The sequence below is a fragment of the Protopterus annectens genome, chromosome 3.part0 (genome assembly GCF_019279795.1).
Source record: "Protopterus annectens isolate FY-2018-M chromosome 3.part0, PAN1.0, whole genome shotgun sequence".
NCBI lineage: Eukaryota > Metazoa > Chordata > Ceratodontiformes > Protopteridae > Protopterus > Protopterus annectens.
The window spans coordinates 807,768,930-807,788,236 of NC_056731.1; positions in this window are offsets into that span (position 1 = coordinate 807,768,930).

A 19,307-nucleotide genomic window follows, 5' to 3' on the forward strand; every position below is an offset into this window, starting at 1 on the left:
GGGTGGGGGCACAGCCCCCCACATTGGGGGGTGTGGGGGGTGGATCCCCCCACATTATTTAGATAAATATTATAATTTATGTTATAAGTATCCACGTGTATGTTTAAAATTTATTAAGTATGTGGGGGGGGGCTTCACCCCACACCCCCTCATTGTGGGGGGCTGTGCCCCCCACACCCCCCTATCTATTTATTCTAACACCAGGGTCGCATTACAGTGGGGAAAGGGCATAATGCTTTGAATTTCATGTTTCGATGTTATGAGTTTCGATCAAATGAGTTTTCGGTGTTTTGAACTTTAGGTGTTTTGGTCTGTCTGAAAAGTTTGTTGATCATATGCGCTTTCGATCATATGAAGTAGACCCATATATATATATATATATATATATATATATATATATATATATATATATATATATATCCATATATATATATAGTTTTAGAGCAGTTGCTCCAACATCCAGCAAAGTCAACACTGTTTGGTTGACACCATTTGGTCAACTCAAGCAGATGAGTGACAGGTGTGCAAGACTGACAATCCCCATAGGGGAGTATTTCCTTTCCCATGCCCTGGAGTTATGTGACCAGGGAGTTAGTATATATAATTAAGGCTTCCATTTCATTCACCAAAATTACAGTTAACCGAACTTGAAATTGCGGAGACCACTTACAAGAAAACCCACTACCCACAAAACACCAGAATGCCGAATTTTGTTTCCACGAACTGTTTACCATGATGCTGACAGTGCGGGATGTGCCATGATATGGAGTTTATGTACCTTCCAGTGCACCGTACCTGTGTAGTTGCATGGCAGATATGCCAGTAGGTGTACAGATATTTAACAAGCATTAGTAACTTTTAAATAGAGAACGCATTGCAGTATAGAGCAAGAAATCTACCCTTGTTTTCACTGTAGTGCGATCTAGGAGTTGGTATATATAATTTGTATGGGGTGTGGGGGGTGCAGGGGTGCTTGCCCTCCTGCAAAACTTAGTGAATATTTGTTGTTGTGTGTGACATGTCGGTGTTTTGTGTTTTAGTATTGTGATGTTTCAGAGTAGTGGTTTTTCGTAGAAGTGGTCTCAGCGATTTCAAGCTCAGTGAACTGTAATTTTGATGAATGAAATGGGATCCATAATTAACAGGGGGTGTGCCGTGCAGTGGAGCTACAAAAAACACTGACATTTGCTTTACTTCTCTCCTGGATAATCTCTGGAACATATGTAGAACATGTCGCCATTTGGTGTTTCAATGTAATAACATCAATATTCTGGATGTTGATGCAGTTGGTTGTTCAACCGGCTGACCTACAGCCATGTATATATATATATATATATGTATATATATATATATATATATATATATATATATATATATATATATATATATATATATATCTATATATATATATATATATATATATATGTGTGTGTGTGTGTGTAAATATGTATATATATATATATATATATATATATATATATATATATATATATATATATATCTAGGGGCAGTGATCTCAGACCTAGCTACTCCACTGACTCCCATTTATTGTGCCTACCTTATGTTCAGCTCTCCCCTTTTATCTTCTTCCCTCCAAGCCCCACACTTTATTTTTATTTTGTTTTTATTTTATTTTACTTCCCCTTCTCTTCCATCTTTTTTTACTTCTTTATGTGCTTCATGAGAGGCTTGTACCATACGAGCAAGGTCATGTCTAAGGTTACAATGCAAAATAATTTGCTTTGAAACATCTATTTGTTGTAGATATCCCTATTCAGGTAACTCCAAATCTTGAGTTTTTGACATGGCATCACAATTGTGATTAAAAAAATCAGAAGAACCCATCACAGCAGTAAGAAAAGCATCAGAAGGAAAGCAACAGCTCAAATGAAGTCTCAGCAAATGTGATAACGATACTGGGTGTGTTAGGTGAGAACTGGCTCCGGAGGGCACTCAAAGCAGTATGAAGAGAAAGGCACATCCCAGATGACTGGAGCATAAGCATGCTGGTGCCATTCTAAATGAACAAAGAAAACATTCATAACTGTGAGCAGTACAGAGGTATTAAACTCCTGTCACGCTGCGTGAAGGTGCTGGAGACGGTGATATATAAATGAATATGCAGAGCAGTAGAAAGTAAGGTGGGACTGGAACAGCTGAGATTCAAATCACTATGCAGTGCAACCAGTCTGGTATCTGCAGTAAAACAAATAGTGGAAAACAAGTTGGAGACTGGTAAAAAAATCCAACTGGGCATTTCTAGACTTGGAGAAAGCATGTGCGTGTGTAGTCCTGAGATTATTCAAAGTCTCAGAAACATTGGTAGAGTTAGTTCAAACTATGTACAAGTACCCGACGACTCAAGTACGAACCTTGATTAGACTCACTGAGGGGTTCCCAGTGGCAGTGGGTATGCATCGGGGTTTTTCCTTGCACCCACTGTTACTCATACTGGTGATGGACTACATCACTAATCAGGTCAGAGGGGGACAGATGAAATATGTGGATGATGTGGCACTACATGCAGACTCCGAACAGGAAAGTCAGCAAGGGATAGGTGACTGAAAGGAATAACTAAAGGCACATGGGATGAAACTGGGTAAGGAAAAGACAGAGGTCATGGCAGCAAATAGGTGAATTTAGAAGAAGCCGAAAACTGAGATAAATGGGAAAACAGTCGAACAGGGTAGTAGTTTCAAGTATCTGTGAGATTTGCTTTAGCAGAAGGGAAGTTTGAATGAGGAGGTCAAAGCTAAAATCAGACATGTTACAGTCAATTGTCACAAGGTGTCAGGGGTAGTCTGTGACAGAAGAATGCCAAAGTGAGTGAAAAGTGAGGTGTACAACCAGTGCTTCCTTATCACACAGAAACCTGAGCACTGAAGGCAGAGCAGTTCAGGAAGCTAGAGGTGATGAAGTGTCTGAAATGGGTGGTAGGATCAACACTATGGAATAGATGAAGAAATGAGAGCATCAGAGCAGAAGCCAAAGAAGCCCCAGTTGCAGGTAAGATCAAGGAGAACAGATTAAGATGGTTCAGTCACATATGTAGGAAAGCAGAGGATGATTTGATAAACATTTGGGAGAGATATGAATAAGGCAAGAGGAGATGAGGACATCCAGCCAAGAAATGGCTGAATTATGTTTCAGAAGATCTGTGACAGCCAGGCATGTCTGCAAAGAAGGTAGGAGAGTGGCTACAAATGGAGAGGGGTGAAAATAGTTGATACAACACCAGGACCACGCAAAGAAATAGAAAAAAGGGGATTAGTGATGATGATGATGAGTACAATCTTCTTCTTCGTCTTTCGGCTTTTCCCGGTTAGGGGTCGCCACAGTGGATCACCTGTCCACTCATGATTGGCAGTGGAGTTTTACAGTGCTGAGTTGCCAGGCCAGCACCCAACCTTCTACAGAAGGCACACACACACGCACTCACACTTAGGGCCAGTTTAGAGTGTCCAATCCACCTACAGCATGTCTTTGGGATGTGGGAGGAAACAGGAGCACCTGGAGGAAACCTACGCAACCACACGGAAGACATGCAGACTCCGCAAAGAAGGCACCCCAGCCGAGGATTGAACCAGAGAACCTTTTGCTGTGAGGTGGCAACGCTAACCGCTGCATCACCATGGCCGCCCTATGATGATGAGTACAATGATGATCATAATTACCTTTAATCTGCATAGAAGGATTTATGTATTGACAGTAACCATACAGAAGCAATTGGCAGCATTTGCTTCATTAAATGGAGACAATATGTTCACATGGATTAATCTCAAACAATTGCTTCATCATTTTATAGCATGTGCTGCACTATGGTTTAAAGACATATTAGATGGACATCTGCCTAAACCTTGAGGATGTTTCTCTTCAGCTTACGATGGTTCCATTTTCCAGATCTTCACAGGCACTTTTTTACCCATGAACATGAAACATCATCATTCTAGTTGGGTGAATCTCTATCATTTTCAAGTGACATGGCTTGGAATCAGTAGGATACCTAAATCTTCATCAGTTGTGGCATGACAAGCACCCTGCATTTTCCCTTCCACAACCCTGCAGTCTATGGCAGCAAGATGAGAAGGTTGCATCTATTCAGAGGCTGCAACTGAATATTTACTAAACTTCATGGGAATACAACAGACCTATGGTGAGCATATCAAACCCAGCATTGTTATAATATATGTCGCCATCTCTGTATAAACTTAAAATATGCTACTTTCCTAATGATACACCATAAAGCTCTTTCTTAAAAGTTTGTTTTTAAATGACCACATTATTTTCTTTATAGCCAAGACATTGCCCATACTTCTCCAACTGTAACTGGAGAGCAGAGCTAAATTACTGCCACATTAGGATAATGTTCCCATTGGTATTATATTTTCCAAAATAAGAAGCTGCAATACAGCAGGTGATATAGTGCCTAAATAATTTCTTCCAAAATAATTATTAAACCATCAAAACAAGCCTTTTAAATGGGGAAAGCCAGTCCCTGTAACATCTCTCCTTTTTTTGGATTACCATACACCTTTATAGCCTCAGACCCGGCAATGCATTGACATGGCATACCATGTTAAAAGCCCTATCTGTCATAAATAATTTACAATGTCATGACATGTAATACTATGTTAAAAGCCCTACCTATCTTAAATGATTTACAATGTCATGACATGGCACACCTTGTTAAAAGCCCTACCTATCTTAAATTATTTACAATGTCATGACATGACGCACCTTGTTAAAAGTCCTACCAATCTTACACAATGTACAATACCATGACATGGCACACCTTGTTAAAATCCCTACCTATCTTAAATAATTTTTTAATGTTTTTGGGAACAGCGATTTTTTTTCCCTGGTAGTTCGATGTGTTGTGAATTCGAACTTTTGAGTTCGATATAACAACGTTTGATCATTAGATCATTTGTTGCTATAATATAGACCCGTTGTACTCTATAATGGGTCTAATGAGTGATGAGTAGAGGGGAACAATGACCTCTTTTTTCCTGGATAAGAAACCTTTTGTGATGAGGTGTGCCACGTAGAAGGATTTCCTGAGTACTGTGGTGATGTGATTATCAAAGGAGAGACTACTGTCCACTTGTGTCCCAAGGTCTCTTATCACACTTTTGGTGTTAAGTTGACCACCGCCTATGTGGTAATTCATGGTACAGACATTTTACCAAAGAGGGTGACAATGCACTTTTTGGCATTGAGCTTGAGGCCATGGCTTTCGCACTAGGCATCTATCTCAGTGAGGTCCTTTTGTAGGATGTCCGCATCGTTAGGAGTTTCGATTATGGCTCCTAGTTTGCAGTCATCTGTGAACTTTGTTAGCCAAAGACCTTCTGTGTTAGCCTGTACTTCAGCGAAGTAGATACCAAACAGGAGAGGACCCAGGACTGAACTCTGTGGTACTCCACTTGTCACTGGTCTGAAGTCGGATTTGGAGTCTGCTACTTTCACAGTGTGGGTTCTGTCAGTGAGCCAGTTGGCAACCCATCTTGTGACATAAAGATTTATACCTAGTTTAGTAAGTTTATCTAGTGGGATAGTGTTGAAAGCCTTGTCAAGATCTAGACAGGCTGTGTGAACCACCTTACCCGCGTCTGCAGCTTTGGTGACTGCTTCAAAGAAGTCTATCAGGTTTAAGTGACATGGTCTGCCTTTTACAAACCCAAACTGGGTAGGGTACAGAGTTTGGAGATTACCAGTGTCTTTGTTTATAAGTTTCATGATGATACATTCCATGGCCTTGCAGACCAGGCTCGTCAGGCTAATGGGGTGGTAGTTCCCATGGCCAGTGGTGGCCCCCCCTTTGTGGAGTGGGATAACCGTCACTGTGCGCCATTCAGTGGGCACAAAGCCTGAGGTGAGGCTATGATTGAACATGGTACTTAGGTGGGGTGGTAGTTCGTTCTGTAGTTCATGTAGAATGCAGCCTGGGATGTTGTCAGGTCCCATGGATGCTGTGTTCTTGGCTTTGGAGAGTGTGTTTTTTACCTGTGCAGCCGTGATTACAGGAACTTTGCATTCTTCCAGTATAGGGATGGGTCCTTTAGTGGGTGAGAGGGAGGTAAAGTTAGCACTGAACCTATCTGCCAGGATGTTGGCAATATCAGTTGGTTCTGTATATTTAGTGCCATTGTGCTGTAACCCAGAGCACATCTGAGTGTTGCCATTGAGATGCTTGACATAGCTATAAAATGCTTTGTGGTTGTCTTAAGAATCAGTGGGGATTTTGTTTTCATAACTAGCTTTGGAAGATTTTATGGGGGATCTCAACTTCTTACTAAGGTTGACCAGGGAGATCCTCCAATCATGGGATTTTACTCTTTTTTGCAACAGTTTCTTTCTTCTGTTGTAGAGTTTGTTTATGGCAGGGGACCACCAAATTGGCTTCATTTTTTTGGAGAATAACATCTTGGTTCTGTTAGGGATAGCACGATCCATGCTTATAAAGTGCATTTGTGTAGGATTCAGCAGTTGTACCTCTATTGTCCGTCTGCATGGGTGTCGGGAAGTTTGCCACTTCTGTCTTAAGAAGCATGAAGTTGGCTTTGGAGAAATTTTTTAAGGTAGTTTCCTTAGAGGGGGGGTGGGTGTGGGATGTGGATGTCTAGGGTGATTAGCTTGTGGTCGGATCTGACCAACAAGGAATTGACCTTTGGTGTGGAACACCGGTCACCCATGTTGGTAATGACCAGGTGTAGAATATTACTGCCCCTGGTGGGGGTATGGATAAGTTGATCCAAGGTGTTGGAATTTATGAATTCCAGAAAACGTTGAGCAAACGAGTTGGAACATGAGTAGTTTTCCCAGTTAATGGTGGGGTAGTTGAAAGCACCCATTATTAGGGTGTTGGGTTGTACCCTAATATTTTCCAGTGTATCAAGAAATGAGGATTGGGAATCCTGGGGCATGGTGGGGGATCTGTAGCCCAGAGTTAGTTATACTTGGATAATCTCAGATGCATTATGCTGAGCAACTAGCCTGGAGGTGTGGATATCCTTAATGAATATGGACACACCTCCATCTTTAGTGTTTTGGACCAGGTTAGGTGGCTGAAAGGTGTGGTATGAATTATAGCCTGGTAATGTAGTGGTGCTCTCTGGAGCCTTGAACCGGGTCTCTGACACTGCACAGATGTCGATGTTCTCCATTTTAAGAAGTGCCTCGAGTGAGTGCATTTTGAGGTTTTGACTTCTAGCATTGAGTAGCAATACCCTCAGATTTTGCTTGCTTGTACCTGTTATGGTGGTGAATTTGTCATGTGAACCTTGCATAAAAAAGGCACTATAGGGCTGGCAAGAGCCTTAGCCAGTATCAGAAATTCCAAGGGCGACAGGTGCAGGCCATCTCTGGCAAAGCATCATGGTCTGTCAATCATGTCATCCCAGGCAGACAGATACTGGATCCCCATAGAATGACACCTGAAGCTTAGCCAATTGTTGAAGTCAATCATTTTGTCCTTGTACTGTGGTATCATTATGTGTGATGGCAGGATGCTACTCAGGGCAAAGGTTATACCTGCCTGGGCAACAAGATCAGAGAGCTGCTCCATGTCTCTTTTCATGTAGTCCAGGGAGGTATGTCTAAGGTCATTCACACCAACATGGACAATGACAGAGTCATATTTGTACTTGTTGTGGAGTGACCTGAGTGCGTGCATTATGTGGCGGATCCCGGCACCTGACAGGCAGCTGACAGTAACTTTTTCCTTGTTTAGCCTGGTGAGTGGAACATCAGTGTGCCTGATTATGGAGTCACCTATGACTAGAGTATTGGGTACGTTGTTATGCCTTATGGGCTGTGGCTGAATGGCACACTGAGTTTGTGGGCTATGTGTTATTTGGGTTGTGTTGGGGGGGTGGAGGTTGCTTACATTTCTACTTTGGAGGGCTCTGTTGCTTGGGCAGATTTTTATTGAGAGCCTCCTCAAATGTAGCTGTGTGTTTTGTGTTTCTATGTGTGTGTTTTGGTGGTGTCAGTTTTGAGGGACTATGTGATGAGTGTGGTGTGGTGCAAGTGTTTACCTTTTCCTCTTGACTATCTAGTCCAGTCTTGGGTGAAAAGAGCTTTGCTTCCAGTTTGGCTATGTAAGTGCATCTCTCACAGGTTGTAGTGTTGGGTGGTAGGAGGAGAGGGTTGCCTGTGTCCATGAGGCAATTGCTGCATTGCCCCAAGATGCCCAGATTCATCAGGTAGACAGGAGAAAACACTGGCAGCTGATCCTTAGACATGCCTCGATAGGTGCTATTTATTAAGTACTAAAAATTGTTTTGCTCTAGATAAGTGAGGAAAGTTGCATGCTGTAGTAATTAGTAGCTTATTTAGTGCTTAAAACGAGTTCTGAATAAGTGCTGAGCTCAAAGAAACAGGGTTGAGTGTTAAAACTAAAAACTGACTAGTTCTAAGGGAAAATTTGAACAGAAGACTTTATCGCGCCGGGAATAGTTTAACCCTAACTAAGCGGCTATGCATAAAATGTGTGTGTGTGTGTGTATATATATATATATATATATATATATATATATATATATATATATATATATATATATATATATATATATATATATATATATATATATATATATATACATATATTTATTTATTTTATTTTTTACATTTGTTTACTGGGATAGTCCGACTGGATACATGTCCATTTTCAGCGGAGGCCCAGGGAGAAAAGCTCCACATAGACAAACTTACATAGATTACACAGAAGTTAGCAAACAATTATAAAAACAAAGTGATTATATACAATGGGTTAGTAGTGTTCCCTAGTAGGGACTCACAATTCTCATGGACAGACAATTAAAAGTAAGAGACATCAGATTGGAAGTAGAGCTTGGTGATGTAGTTACAAGTTATGATAATTGCAGAATATGCTTTTAGTTTATAACTTAATCAGGGTTGGTACATGGGCATAGCCAATTCACTTTGAGATACTGTTTGAGGTTTTTTTTGAAGAGACGTTTGGAGGATTGTAGGGTTATATAGTTTGGCAATATATATATATATATATATATATATATATATATATATATATATATATATATATATATATATATATTACAGTAGCAAATTAGCAAACTGATTTAAACAAATTAACCAATTAACCTATAAAAGCTAAAAACTGAGCCCCGTTCCAGCAGTCTTTGATCAGACAAGTTGTAACTGCACACTCCTGCCATTAGGGTGCAGGGGAACCTTCTCCAGAAAAAGATGACCTGGATTACTGCTCAAGTTATACAAACAAAGGTAGATTCAGCAGGTCTGAATCTAGTCTATGCTACAACAAACAAGGTGTACCAATTTCAGAAAGAAACAGTTCAAATAAGGAGGCACAATAAGCCTTTAACCAGAAACTCCCAGCTCAGAAGGGCAGAATCTACCCTTTCCTCCCACAAGACTGCAGACCACACCTTCTTAATGTAAAATAACTGGCCCAAAGCCCAAGTGCTTAAACCAGAACTAATACACTTTAGAATAACAGACACTAAGCCTTCAATCAGCAACTCCCAACTTAGAAGGATGTAAGCTACCTGCCCTGCCACAACAGTTCAGACCACAAACCTTCTTAATTTAAAACAACTGGTCTGAAGCCCAAGTGCGTAAACCAAATGCTTAGAATAACAGTTACAATTTAATTGGCTACTAACAATCAGTAATAAATGCAGCATAATAAATGCAATTAAGTACTTTTAAGAACAGGCAGCAAAAGCAAAATAAAGTAATAAAGTAGGAAGAAACACAAATACAATAAAAGCAGATGAATAAAGTGCATTTTTTTCTTCTTTTTTTATATATATCAATAGAAAATGAGCAAACTGTTACCCAATTAACCAGTAAAAAGCTCAAAACTGAGCCCTGTTCCAGTAGTCTTCAATCAGACAAATTCTAACTGCACACTACTGCCACTAGGGTGCAGGGGAACCTTCTCCAAAAAAGATGGCCTGGATCAGTGCTCAAGTTGTACAAACAAAGTTAGATTCAGCAGGCCTGAATCTAGTTTATGCTACAGCAAACAAGGTACACCAATTTCAGAAAGAAACAGTTCAAATAAGCAGGCACAATAAGCCTTTAACCAGAAATTCCCAGCTCAGAAGGGCAGAATCTAGCCTCTCCTCCCACAAGAGTGGAGACCACAAACCTTCTTAATGTAAAATAACTGGCCTGAAGCCCAAGTGCTTAAACCAGAACTAATACACTTTTAGAATAACAGACACTGAGCCTTCAATCAACAATTCTCAACTTAGAAGGATGTAGGGTACCTGTCCTGTCACAACAGTGCAGACCACAAACCTTCTTAATGTAAAACAGCTGGTCTGAAGCCCAACTGCTTAAACCAAAAGGCTTAGAATAACAGTTACAATTTAATCAGGCTACTTCTAAGCAGAAATAAATGCAGCAGAATAAGTACAATTGAGTACTTTCAAGCAGAGGCAAAAGCAAAATAAAGTAATAAAGTAGGAAGAAACACAAATACAGTAAAAGCAGATGAATAAAGTGCAATTTTTTTTCCTCTCTGTATTAGGTAGAATGAGCTAATAACACTAGACTGGGAGAAGTTTCACAGATCAAATATACAGTAGGGGCGGGCAATTGCAAAGCCACTAAGTATAACAAGAAGACACCAATAGGGAAGGAGGGTGGGGAACACAAGTTGTTTGACCAGTATTTAACACAGTAGGAATAAAGATGGGAGACAAATAGCACTTTCAGCACAGATCAGAAGCCAGCAAATATATATATATCTAAATCAGTCAAGCAAAAACAATTAGGATACTGCAGAACTTTGAAAAGAAGTGCCCAAAAATATACTTATCATTTTATATTTCAAATTGTTTCAGTAGCACTCTCAGTCAGAACTCAAGGAGTTTCAAGCAATGAATGCAGAGGTAACAAACAGGGAATATTAATTATACTAGCAAGCCTTGAGATAATCTATCTTAAATGATTTACAATGTCATGACATGGCACACCTTGTTAAAAGCCCTACCTATCTTAAATAAATTACAAAATTATGACATGTAATACCATGTTAAAAGCCCTACCTATCTTAAATGATTTACAATGTCATGACATGGCATATCATGTTAAAAGCCCTACCTTTCTTAAATGATTTACAGTGTCATGACATGTAATACCATATTAAAAGGGGTCTATATTATAACATTGAAGTCTAAAAACTTTGAATGTTATAATATCAAACCCATTCAATCGAAACACCAGAAAACCGAACAGTCAGAATAGTGAATTTTTTCCCAGGGAAAAAAATCACTGTTCTGACAAACATGCACACAACTCAAAAACACCAAAATAAATAATCCACACACGTACACTTCATGAAAGCCTACACTAAACCAGACATACACCACTAGCTACCCACTTACCTTAACCCAACCCTAAGCCTAAGGTCCCTAACTATCGCACACTCACGTTACCTGCACCCTAACCCTAACTCACCTAACCCATGCCCAATCGCACACTCACTTTCATTCGCAGACTTACCTTAACGTAACCTTCGCTCCACAGTTGAGGAAATAGCGAAGCTGCACAAACGGTCCACTGAATACTTTCCCTAGGAAAGTATTCGGTGTTCTGCAGCTTCGCTATTTCAAGCGTTCGCTCTACTGGGTTTGATATTATAACATTCAAAGTTTTTGAACTTCGATGTTATACTATAGACCCATTAAAAGGCCAATCTTTCTCAAAAGACAATGCTGTACCTTTCTGAGGTTATTTCTTGTCACCGTCAATACTTTTTTATAACCGACTGTGAATGGGAAAGCATTAACTTGATAAAGTACTGGAAACAACTGCATTTGAGTAACTTCAGCACCTTAGCAATAACCTGTTACATTCTCAGTGCGCTCATTAACATAGTAAATTATATGTTGTAGGAACTAAGAATGCCCAAAGACCTTCCTTTCACTGATCTGTTTTTAACTCTTATAAAGAAATGATAGTATAACAGCCAGCAATCTGTAATTTATCCTAGTTTATAGCATTTTCTGAGTTCCTTTGCCTCCCCTCCCCCTAGTTAATCAATTTGCCATAAACATCTACAACAGATGCGTAAAACAGGAGATACAAACAAAAGGTGATCCAAAACTGACCAGAAAATTGTATCCCAATTTTGTAAACAAATAAGCAGCATTGTTTTCTCAGCGAATATTGTTTTATCTGTTTTTGTAATGCTTTGTCCCCTGTTCCTGTCTTTCACATATTATTTATTTTATTTTATTTATTTATTTTACATTTGTTTAGCAGGGATGTCTGACTGGGCCAGTGGTCCTTTTTCTGTGGAAGCCCAGGGTGAAAAGCTCCATTACAAAAACAAATTAAAAACATTGCAAGAAATTGATAACAATCAAGAATACATAACTTTGGTAAAAATAGGTAGTAAATTATTTATGCATAAACAATAAAAACTAAGACAGCAATATAAAGAGTAAAAAAAAAAGAAAGCTAACAAATAAACTAGCATGAAATAGCTTGTGCCATCATAGAGAAATGACTGATCAGTAGATCAATTTCATGGTTTTGGTGCTAAATATTTATGACATGCATGTATGGTATATGAACAAGAATATGGTTAATTGTTGCTATACTACTGTTACTTGTTCTAAACAGTGATAACTAAGGCAATATTGAGGTGAAGTACAAGATGGAGGGAATATGATGAAACAGTAGGAAACTTGAGATAGGTAGATAAAGATAGGAGCAGTAGTGAGCTTGAGATAGGTAGAGGGGAATTGGAATTCTCTGAGAGAAAGGATATTTTGGATGTTAGAATTTAGTAAGGGAAGAGATATTTTGGTTGTAAGAACAAGGGAAGACAGAATGATAGCCTGGATTAGTGCAGAAGCATTAGTATGCTTCTAGCATGATCCATCATTTGTCTCACATATAACTACATGTTAAGAGCAGAGAGGTGTGACCACCATGGTTCAGAATGATACAGCACTGCCTCACGTATGCATCTTGAAGTTATATATTAAGAGTATCATGTAACCACATTTACTGAATTGTCTTATTATAAATTGTGAATCAGGTTGTCACTTCATGACTATTACGCAGAATTCTATAGTCATGTCAAAAGCCTAATATTTTCAATATTCCAAATTTCCAGTGGTTCATCTTTTCCTTTAAATGAACTGTTAGTATAAATTGCTTAAACCTCAAGACTGGACAGTTTTTTTCTGTCATCAGGTAAATCACTTTTACATTACCTGAGATAATCAGGACCGATTTGTTCCTCATCAGTTCTCATCATTGTAAAACAATTGTCTGCATATGTAAACTCACTGAAAAATCTGCTCCCTGCAAGATGACTGGCCATGTTAAGGAAAGCTATGTTCCCTTAAAGTAAATTTCTATAATTATAAAACTTAAGGTGCAAATATAAAACTGGATTCATATTTTCCATCCATTTGTTTAACCAAAAGGTGAGAGTATTTTTCACCTTCTTAATCATGCACCATTTTTGGCAGTCAACACTTTATCACTGGACAGCTTATTGAAAGTTAGGTAATCAATTTCTCCTTATTGAATGTTCCATTGGTTGAGTAGCAAGATTGCACAATCATGGATAGAGGTGAACATTCCTATATACAGAGTTGAGACTGTTCCATTTTCTCCGTGACGATGCAATCTTAGGAGGGTGTGGGGGCAACATCTCCTACATGGGGGTTGCAGGATGACTTTTCCCCCAGAAAAAAAATGCTCATTTTTTGAATTTGCTATATGTTGACTAAAAGCACAGCTGTCGAGGAATTAGTTTCCAGAAAAGCTGGCTTCTCAGTCCCTGATACATTTTGGCAGTTTTGACAATTGAAACGTTATGAGCTGCAGGTTGGTGAGTTTGCTGTCAAAATAATGAATGAGATGCATATTGTGAGATGTTTTTTTTCATATCACTGTTTATTAATTCTTAATTAGATCAGATTTCTTCATTATCAAGTATGTGTGTGTATTTATACACACACACACACACACACACACACACACACACACACACACACACACACACACACACACACACACACACACACACACACACACACACACACACACACACACACACACACACACACACACACACACACCAAGGCATTTGTTTAGAATATTTACTGCCATTTCATCTATACACTACTGCCCTTCATGCAACTCCATCTGCTACTTCTCTTCTCTTATCTTTCAGTTTTTGCTATTGTTTTAGAAAGCAAAATATGGTCTAATTATTTGAATGTACATCAGCAATTTACTCAGCTTGCTGTTAACGTTTTTTCCCCTGTTGCTAATTCTAGCATTGTGCATTGCTGTGTGTATATAGTACATTTTAACTGTTCAGAATAGGTGGGTGGTGTCTTATTTAGCCATATCCTGCTAATTGTTTCCATATTATTGTCTGCAGTAAAAATGATACCATTCCCCATCTCTGCCTTCTTCTTATTATCTGCAGACCTTCATATATTCATTAATTCTCTGATTAGCTGCTTAATGCAATACAGGGTTGCAGTGAAGCAGGAGATTATCCCACCATTCACTGGATGCAAGGCAGAGAAAGCAATACTGCCTAGGGAGGCAGCCCAAAGCAGTATGCAGACAAATACTTAGTCATACATTGCATGTACAAGCACAGACAGTTTTCAAAGGCTCAACAATTCACACATGTTTTTGAGAACTATGGAGTATCTGGCTTTAGATGGGAAGGACATGCATACTCTGCATGGAAGACATCCCAGCTGAGAAATGAACTGGAAACCAAGTGCTGAAAGGTGACACAGCTAACCTATACAACAATATGCAGCCAGTTAGTAGAGCTTCTCTTAGGATTACTAGGGCCAGGTTGTTCACAGTATACTGGGCAAAATTAAATTGATTTTGAACATGATTCCAATTGTTACTCAGGACAGGACACTTCTGAAAAATCTATGTGCATGTGAGAGTGTGTGTGTGTGTGTGTGTGTGTGTGTGTGTGTGTGTGTGTGTGTGTGTGTGTGTGTGTGTGTGTGTGTGTCTGAGTGTGTGTGTGTGTTTCAGTGTGTGTGTGTGTGTGTGTGTGTGTGTGTGTGTGTGTGTGTGTGTGTGTGTGTGTGTGTGTTTGTGTGTGTTTGTGTGCATATGTACATGTGTGTATGCACGGGAATATACTTGTGTGCCCATGTGGTGTGTGTGTGTGTATGTGTGTGTGTGTCTACAAGATGTGCTATGTGGTATACATATTTCTATTTCACATGCTCCTATGCATTGTTAGTGTCTTATGTAGTGATACTAAGAGCAAAAAAACCCCAAAAACAGCATCTTCTCCTTTCATGTATATTTTTTGTACCACAGGGACAGTATTATCTCCTTTCTGTTTTAGTTCCTGTCTTACATATTGATACATTTCATTTTCTAGTCTCATCAAAGCCGCAGTGGTACAGCGGTAGCATTGTTGTCTCACAGCAAGAGGTTCTCTTGTTTGATTCTCAGCTTGAGTGCCTTCTGTGTGGAGTCTGCATGTCCTCCCCGCAGTCATGTGGCTTCCGAAAGACATGCGTGAATGGGGGTGCCTTCGCTGAAGGTTGGGGGTCAGGCTGGCAACTCAGCACCATAAAAATCGACTGCCAATCATTAGTGGACTGGAGTTCCGCTGTGGTGACCCCTAACCGGGAAAAGCCAAAAAGACAAACAGCTTTATCATGTAATATTTTTCTTTCCTGTTCTCTGCTGGATGTTTCTGAAAACTTAAAGTAAACTCTACTCCTCCAGTTCCACTGTCTTGTACCTATATAACCATCTCATCATTGGCTTTTGCTTTAATTATACTTCTTGCACTGTATACTAACATTGTCCTAGTTCACATAACAATGTCACAGTTTTTGTGCAGCTCTTTTCTGGTAGTTTGAAGTGGTTTAGTAGAATGTTCTACAAAGGCCATCATCCTGCATTACTTTACAGCACATACCAAGTGTAAACTGTTTTTTTATTGCTCAGGTTCCAGCTTCATGTTGAATTTGGGCCCATTTACTATGCTTTCATTGCACATATTTTCCTAAATAGTTACAATATTCTCCATTTTTTTTGCTAAGCTCTCCAAGAGGAGATGGCAACAGAAGAAATATAACCAGAAGTATTTGATTATGGCATTTTGTATTTCATCTTATGTGGTTAGCTTAGCCTGTTTCCAATGGATGTTATATTACGTATTACACTATAATAAATGCATTCTCAACTGAGCTGGCACACCATACAGTAAGCTGTCAGTTAACTGGAACTCAAGCAACCAGCACTCTCATACAATCGGCAAAAAATATCGAAGAAATACAGTACAATTTTCATGTGTTGCACTTTCTGTTTCCCCCTGCAGAAACATACCTTATGTTTTTAAAGTTTTAGAGTTTTAAAAAGGAAGATACGAATAAATTCTCTCTCTCCCAAACCTAAGAACAAGTCAAACCAAACAAGGATACAATATTTGTCAGGCTTATTTTTAATAGTAACTCTCAAGCAACCAGAAACTACAGGTATCTGGCATCTCCCAATCCTCATGGGTGCCGGCATAGCTGGCTTTAGGCATAGGCCAACTAGGCAGCTGCCTAGAGCGCCACTCTAGAAGGGGTGCTTTTTGAGTATTTATTTGGTGTAGGTAGACCAGGATGGGGCACCAGGTGGTGTGGTGGTGGGTGCCATGGAGCCCTTTTGCCTAGGGCACCAGTTGACATAAAGCTGCTCCTGGGTGCCAGTTAACTGAGAGTTTACTGTATTATTTAAAAGATGGATGTTCTGAACCTCAGACTGTATGGCACCCTAAATGCACTTTACAAAGGATCACATATACTGTTGCATTTTCTCTCTTCAGTGTTTTTCCCCATCAAGTTACTTACCATTTTCCCATTATTTTAAATAATATTGTAAGGTCTGAGCATAGTCAAGAAATTAGTATGAAATATGTTTTATAAAGGAATTTATTTCCATTAAACGTAATCTAAGTGATGTCTGCCCTAATTCTTCTGTGATCTTATTTAATTTTTTTTTATCTAACAAACGAGAGCTATGGGAGATTGTAATTTCCTTATTTTTTAAATTTTTTTGGATGTCACTTTAAGTGGCAGGCTTCATTAAAGTGTTCATCTTTTGAACAGTTATATGACTATAACACATGATTTCCGTACCAGTATGTCTTCTGATATGTTGATACTGTAATGCTTTTAAAACCCTGCCCTACTACGAAACTGTAAATTATCCTGAAACTCCACAGCAGACAAACAGAGTCATCAGGTACAAGCCACAAGGAAATAAGTTAATAATTCTGCTGGTAAATCCATCATCAAAACAATAACAGAATATGCTTGAAAAGCCCTTGAAATTAGTAACTGTGATGAGATGCATTGACTACATACTCAGAAAACTGAATAAAGAGACAATTGCGATGTCTGCTTCCCTGGAGCTAAGATAATGGATATTGTTAAGGCCATTAAAAACTCATTACAGATGAGTGACGCCTCAAGGTGTTTCTGCAGTTACATCCAAATATTGCTTGGTCATATTTTCATTAATAATTTCAAAACCATGGCAGATACAAAATATTAAAATATTTCATCTTAAAGCTCACACAATGGCAAACAAAACTCCATTGCTATTTGACCTCTATCTGGTGCAGGCAAAGTAATATTAGTAATTGTTCATATATTTATTTATATTGTCATACATGGCATGTTTTCCTAAATATCTCAAAATTGTCATAGCATAGACAGAACTGCTTAGTCTCATGCAGAAGCTCTGAGCTGGATGAATAAAATGCCACTAACAGTATGTATGTAACTTGAGTGGTTACTGAAATACTTTTAAGTCATTTACAAAATATTACAGACTTAATAGTTAGTGTGTTTACTGTGGCTTATAAAATCCAGTTTAAGACCTAGAACCTATATAAAAACACATTTGTGCTGAGTAGTCGGTGGTGGTGCTGCGGTAGCCTTGTCGCCTCACAGTAAGACGTCCTGTTCGATTCTCAGCTGAAGGGTCTTCTGTGTGGAGACATGCATAAATGGGCGTACCTTCGTTGAAGGTTGTGCATCAGGGCTAGCAACTTGGTACGTAAAAATCTACTGCCAATCATTAGCGGACCGGAGTTCCGCTATGGTGACCCCTAACCGGGAAAAGCCAAAAGATACAACAAGTTTGCCATGTACACTTCTTTAGTAACCCCTACAATTCCAGAGATATGGACATTTGTTTTTTCAATACAAGAATACAATTTCATTCTGTCAAAAAATGTAGGCTCTGCCCATTGGAAGTTACAGGGCAAACACCCAGAGCTCCTTTGCAGGGAATGACTTAAGTGTATCCAGGATGCTTGCAATGATTTTGACTTTACAGTTGGGCATAGTGGAATCAGACAATGGATGTTACTCTCCCATGGTAATAAAGAATATGGCTGATCTTGTAGATGCCTTTCCTCAGTCTGGTTAATCTATTGCAGTTAGTAAGATCCTTTCATCACCAAGGATGGTGTTGAAATACACAGAAAATATTACTGACTCTCTGCATTTGGCTTAGATCATGATGTCAGTCCTAAGGATTTAGTGCTCGTCTCTTGGAAAACAATGTGTGTGTTGCAAACCTGATTTGCAAGGAATGGACTACATTACTTCCCTAAATGGGTTGGAGATACTGAGCAGACTCTTGTCTTCCCTGGTTCTTTTTTATATGTTTATTTATTTAAAATTTGTTTACTGGGGTAGTGCACTCATCACACATGACCAATTTCAGTCTCAGTCCAGGAATAAAAAAAAAAATACATTTAGCAATGTAATAAAAATATCCATCTCTAATATACTATTGTCAGCTAACAAAGATGAAAAGAAAAACAAACACAGTTGTAATAAACATTATTTACAATAAATCAAAACAAATCTCATTTAGAAAGTGAGGTGTCTATATGATAATTACTAATGTGTGTTGCCATGGGAATAATAGGATAGTAGAGTGGAGTGAGGGAGTCTGAGAGCAGATGGAAGGAAAAGTTAAATTAAGCAAAAGATTAAGAGAAAAAGATTAAGAGCAAAAGACTGAGTAGTGCAAACTGGAAGAATAGAGTGTGCTATGTAAGAAACAGTAAGAGTGTTTCTAGTAGGCAAAGTTAAATTAATGGATACTGCAAACTAAAACCCATGGATAAGAATTAGCTGAAGGTGGGACTCATCAAGGCCCAGAGTCTAACAAAACAAAACAAAAATAAATAAATAAATAAATAAATAAATAAATAAAAAGCTTCCTAAATGTTTCCCTTGCCTTTGAATAAAATG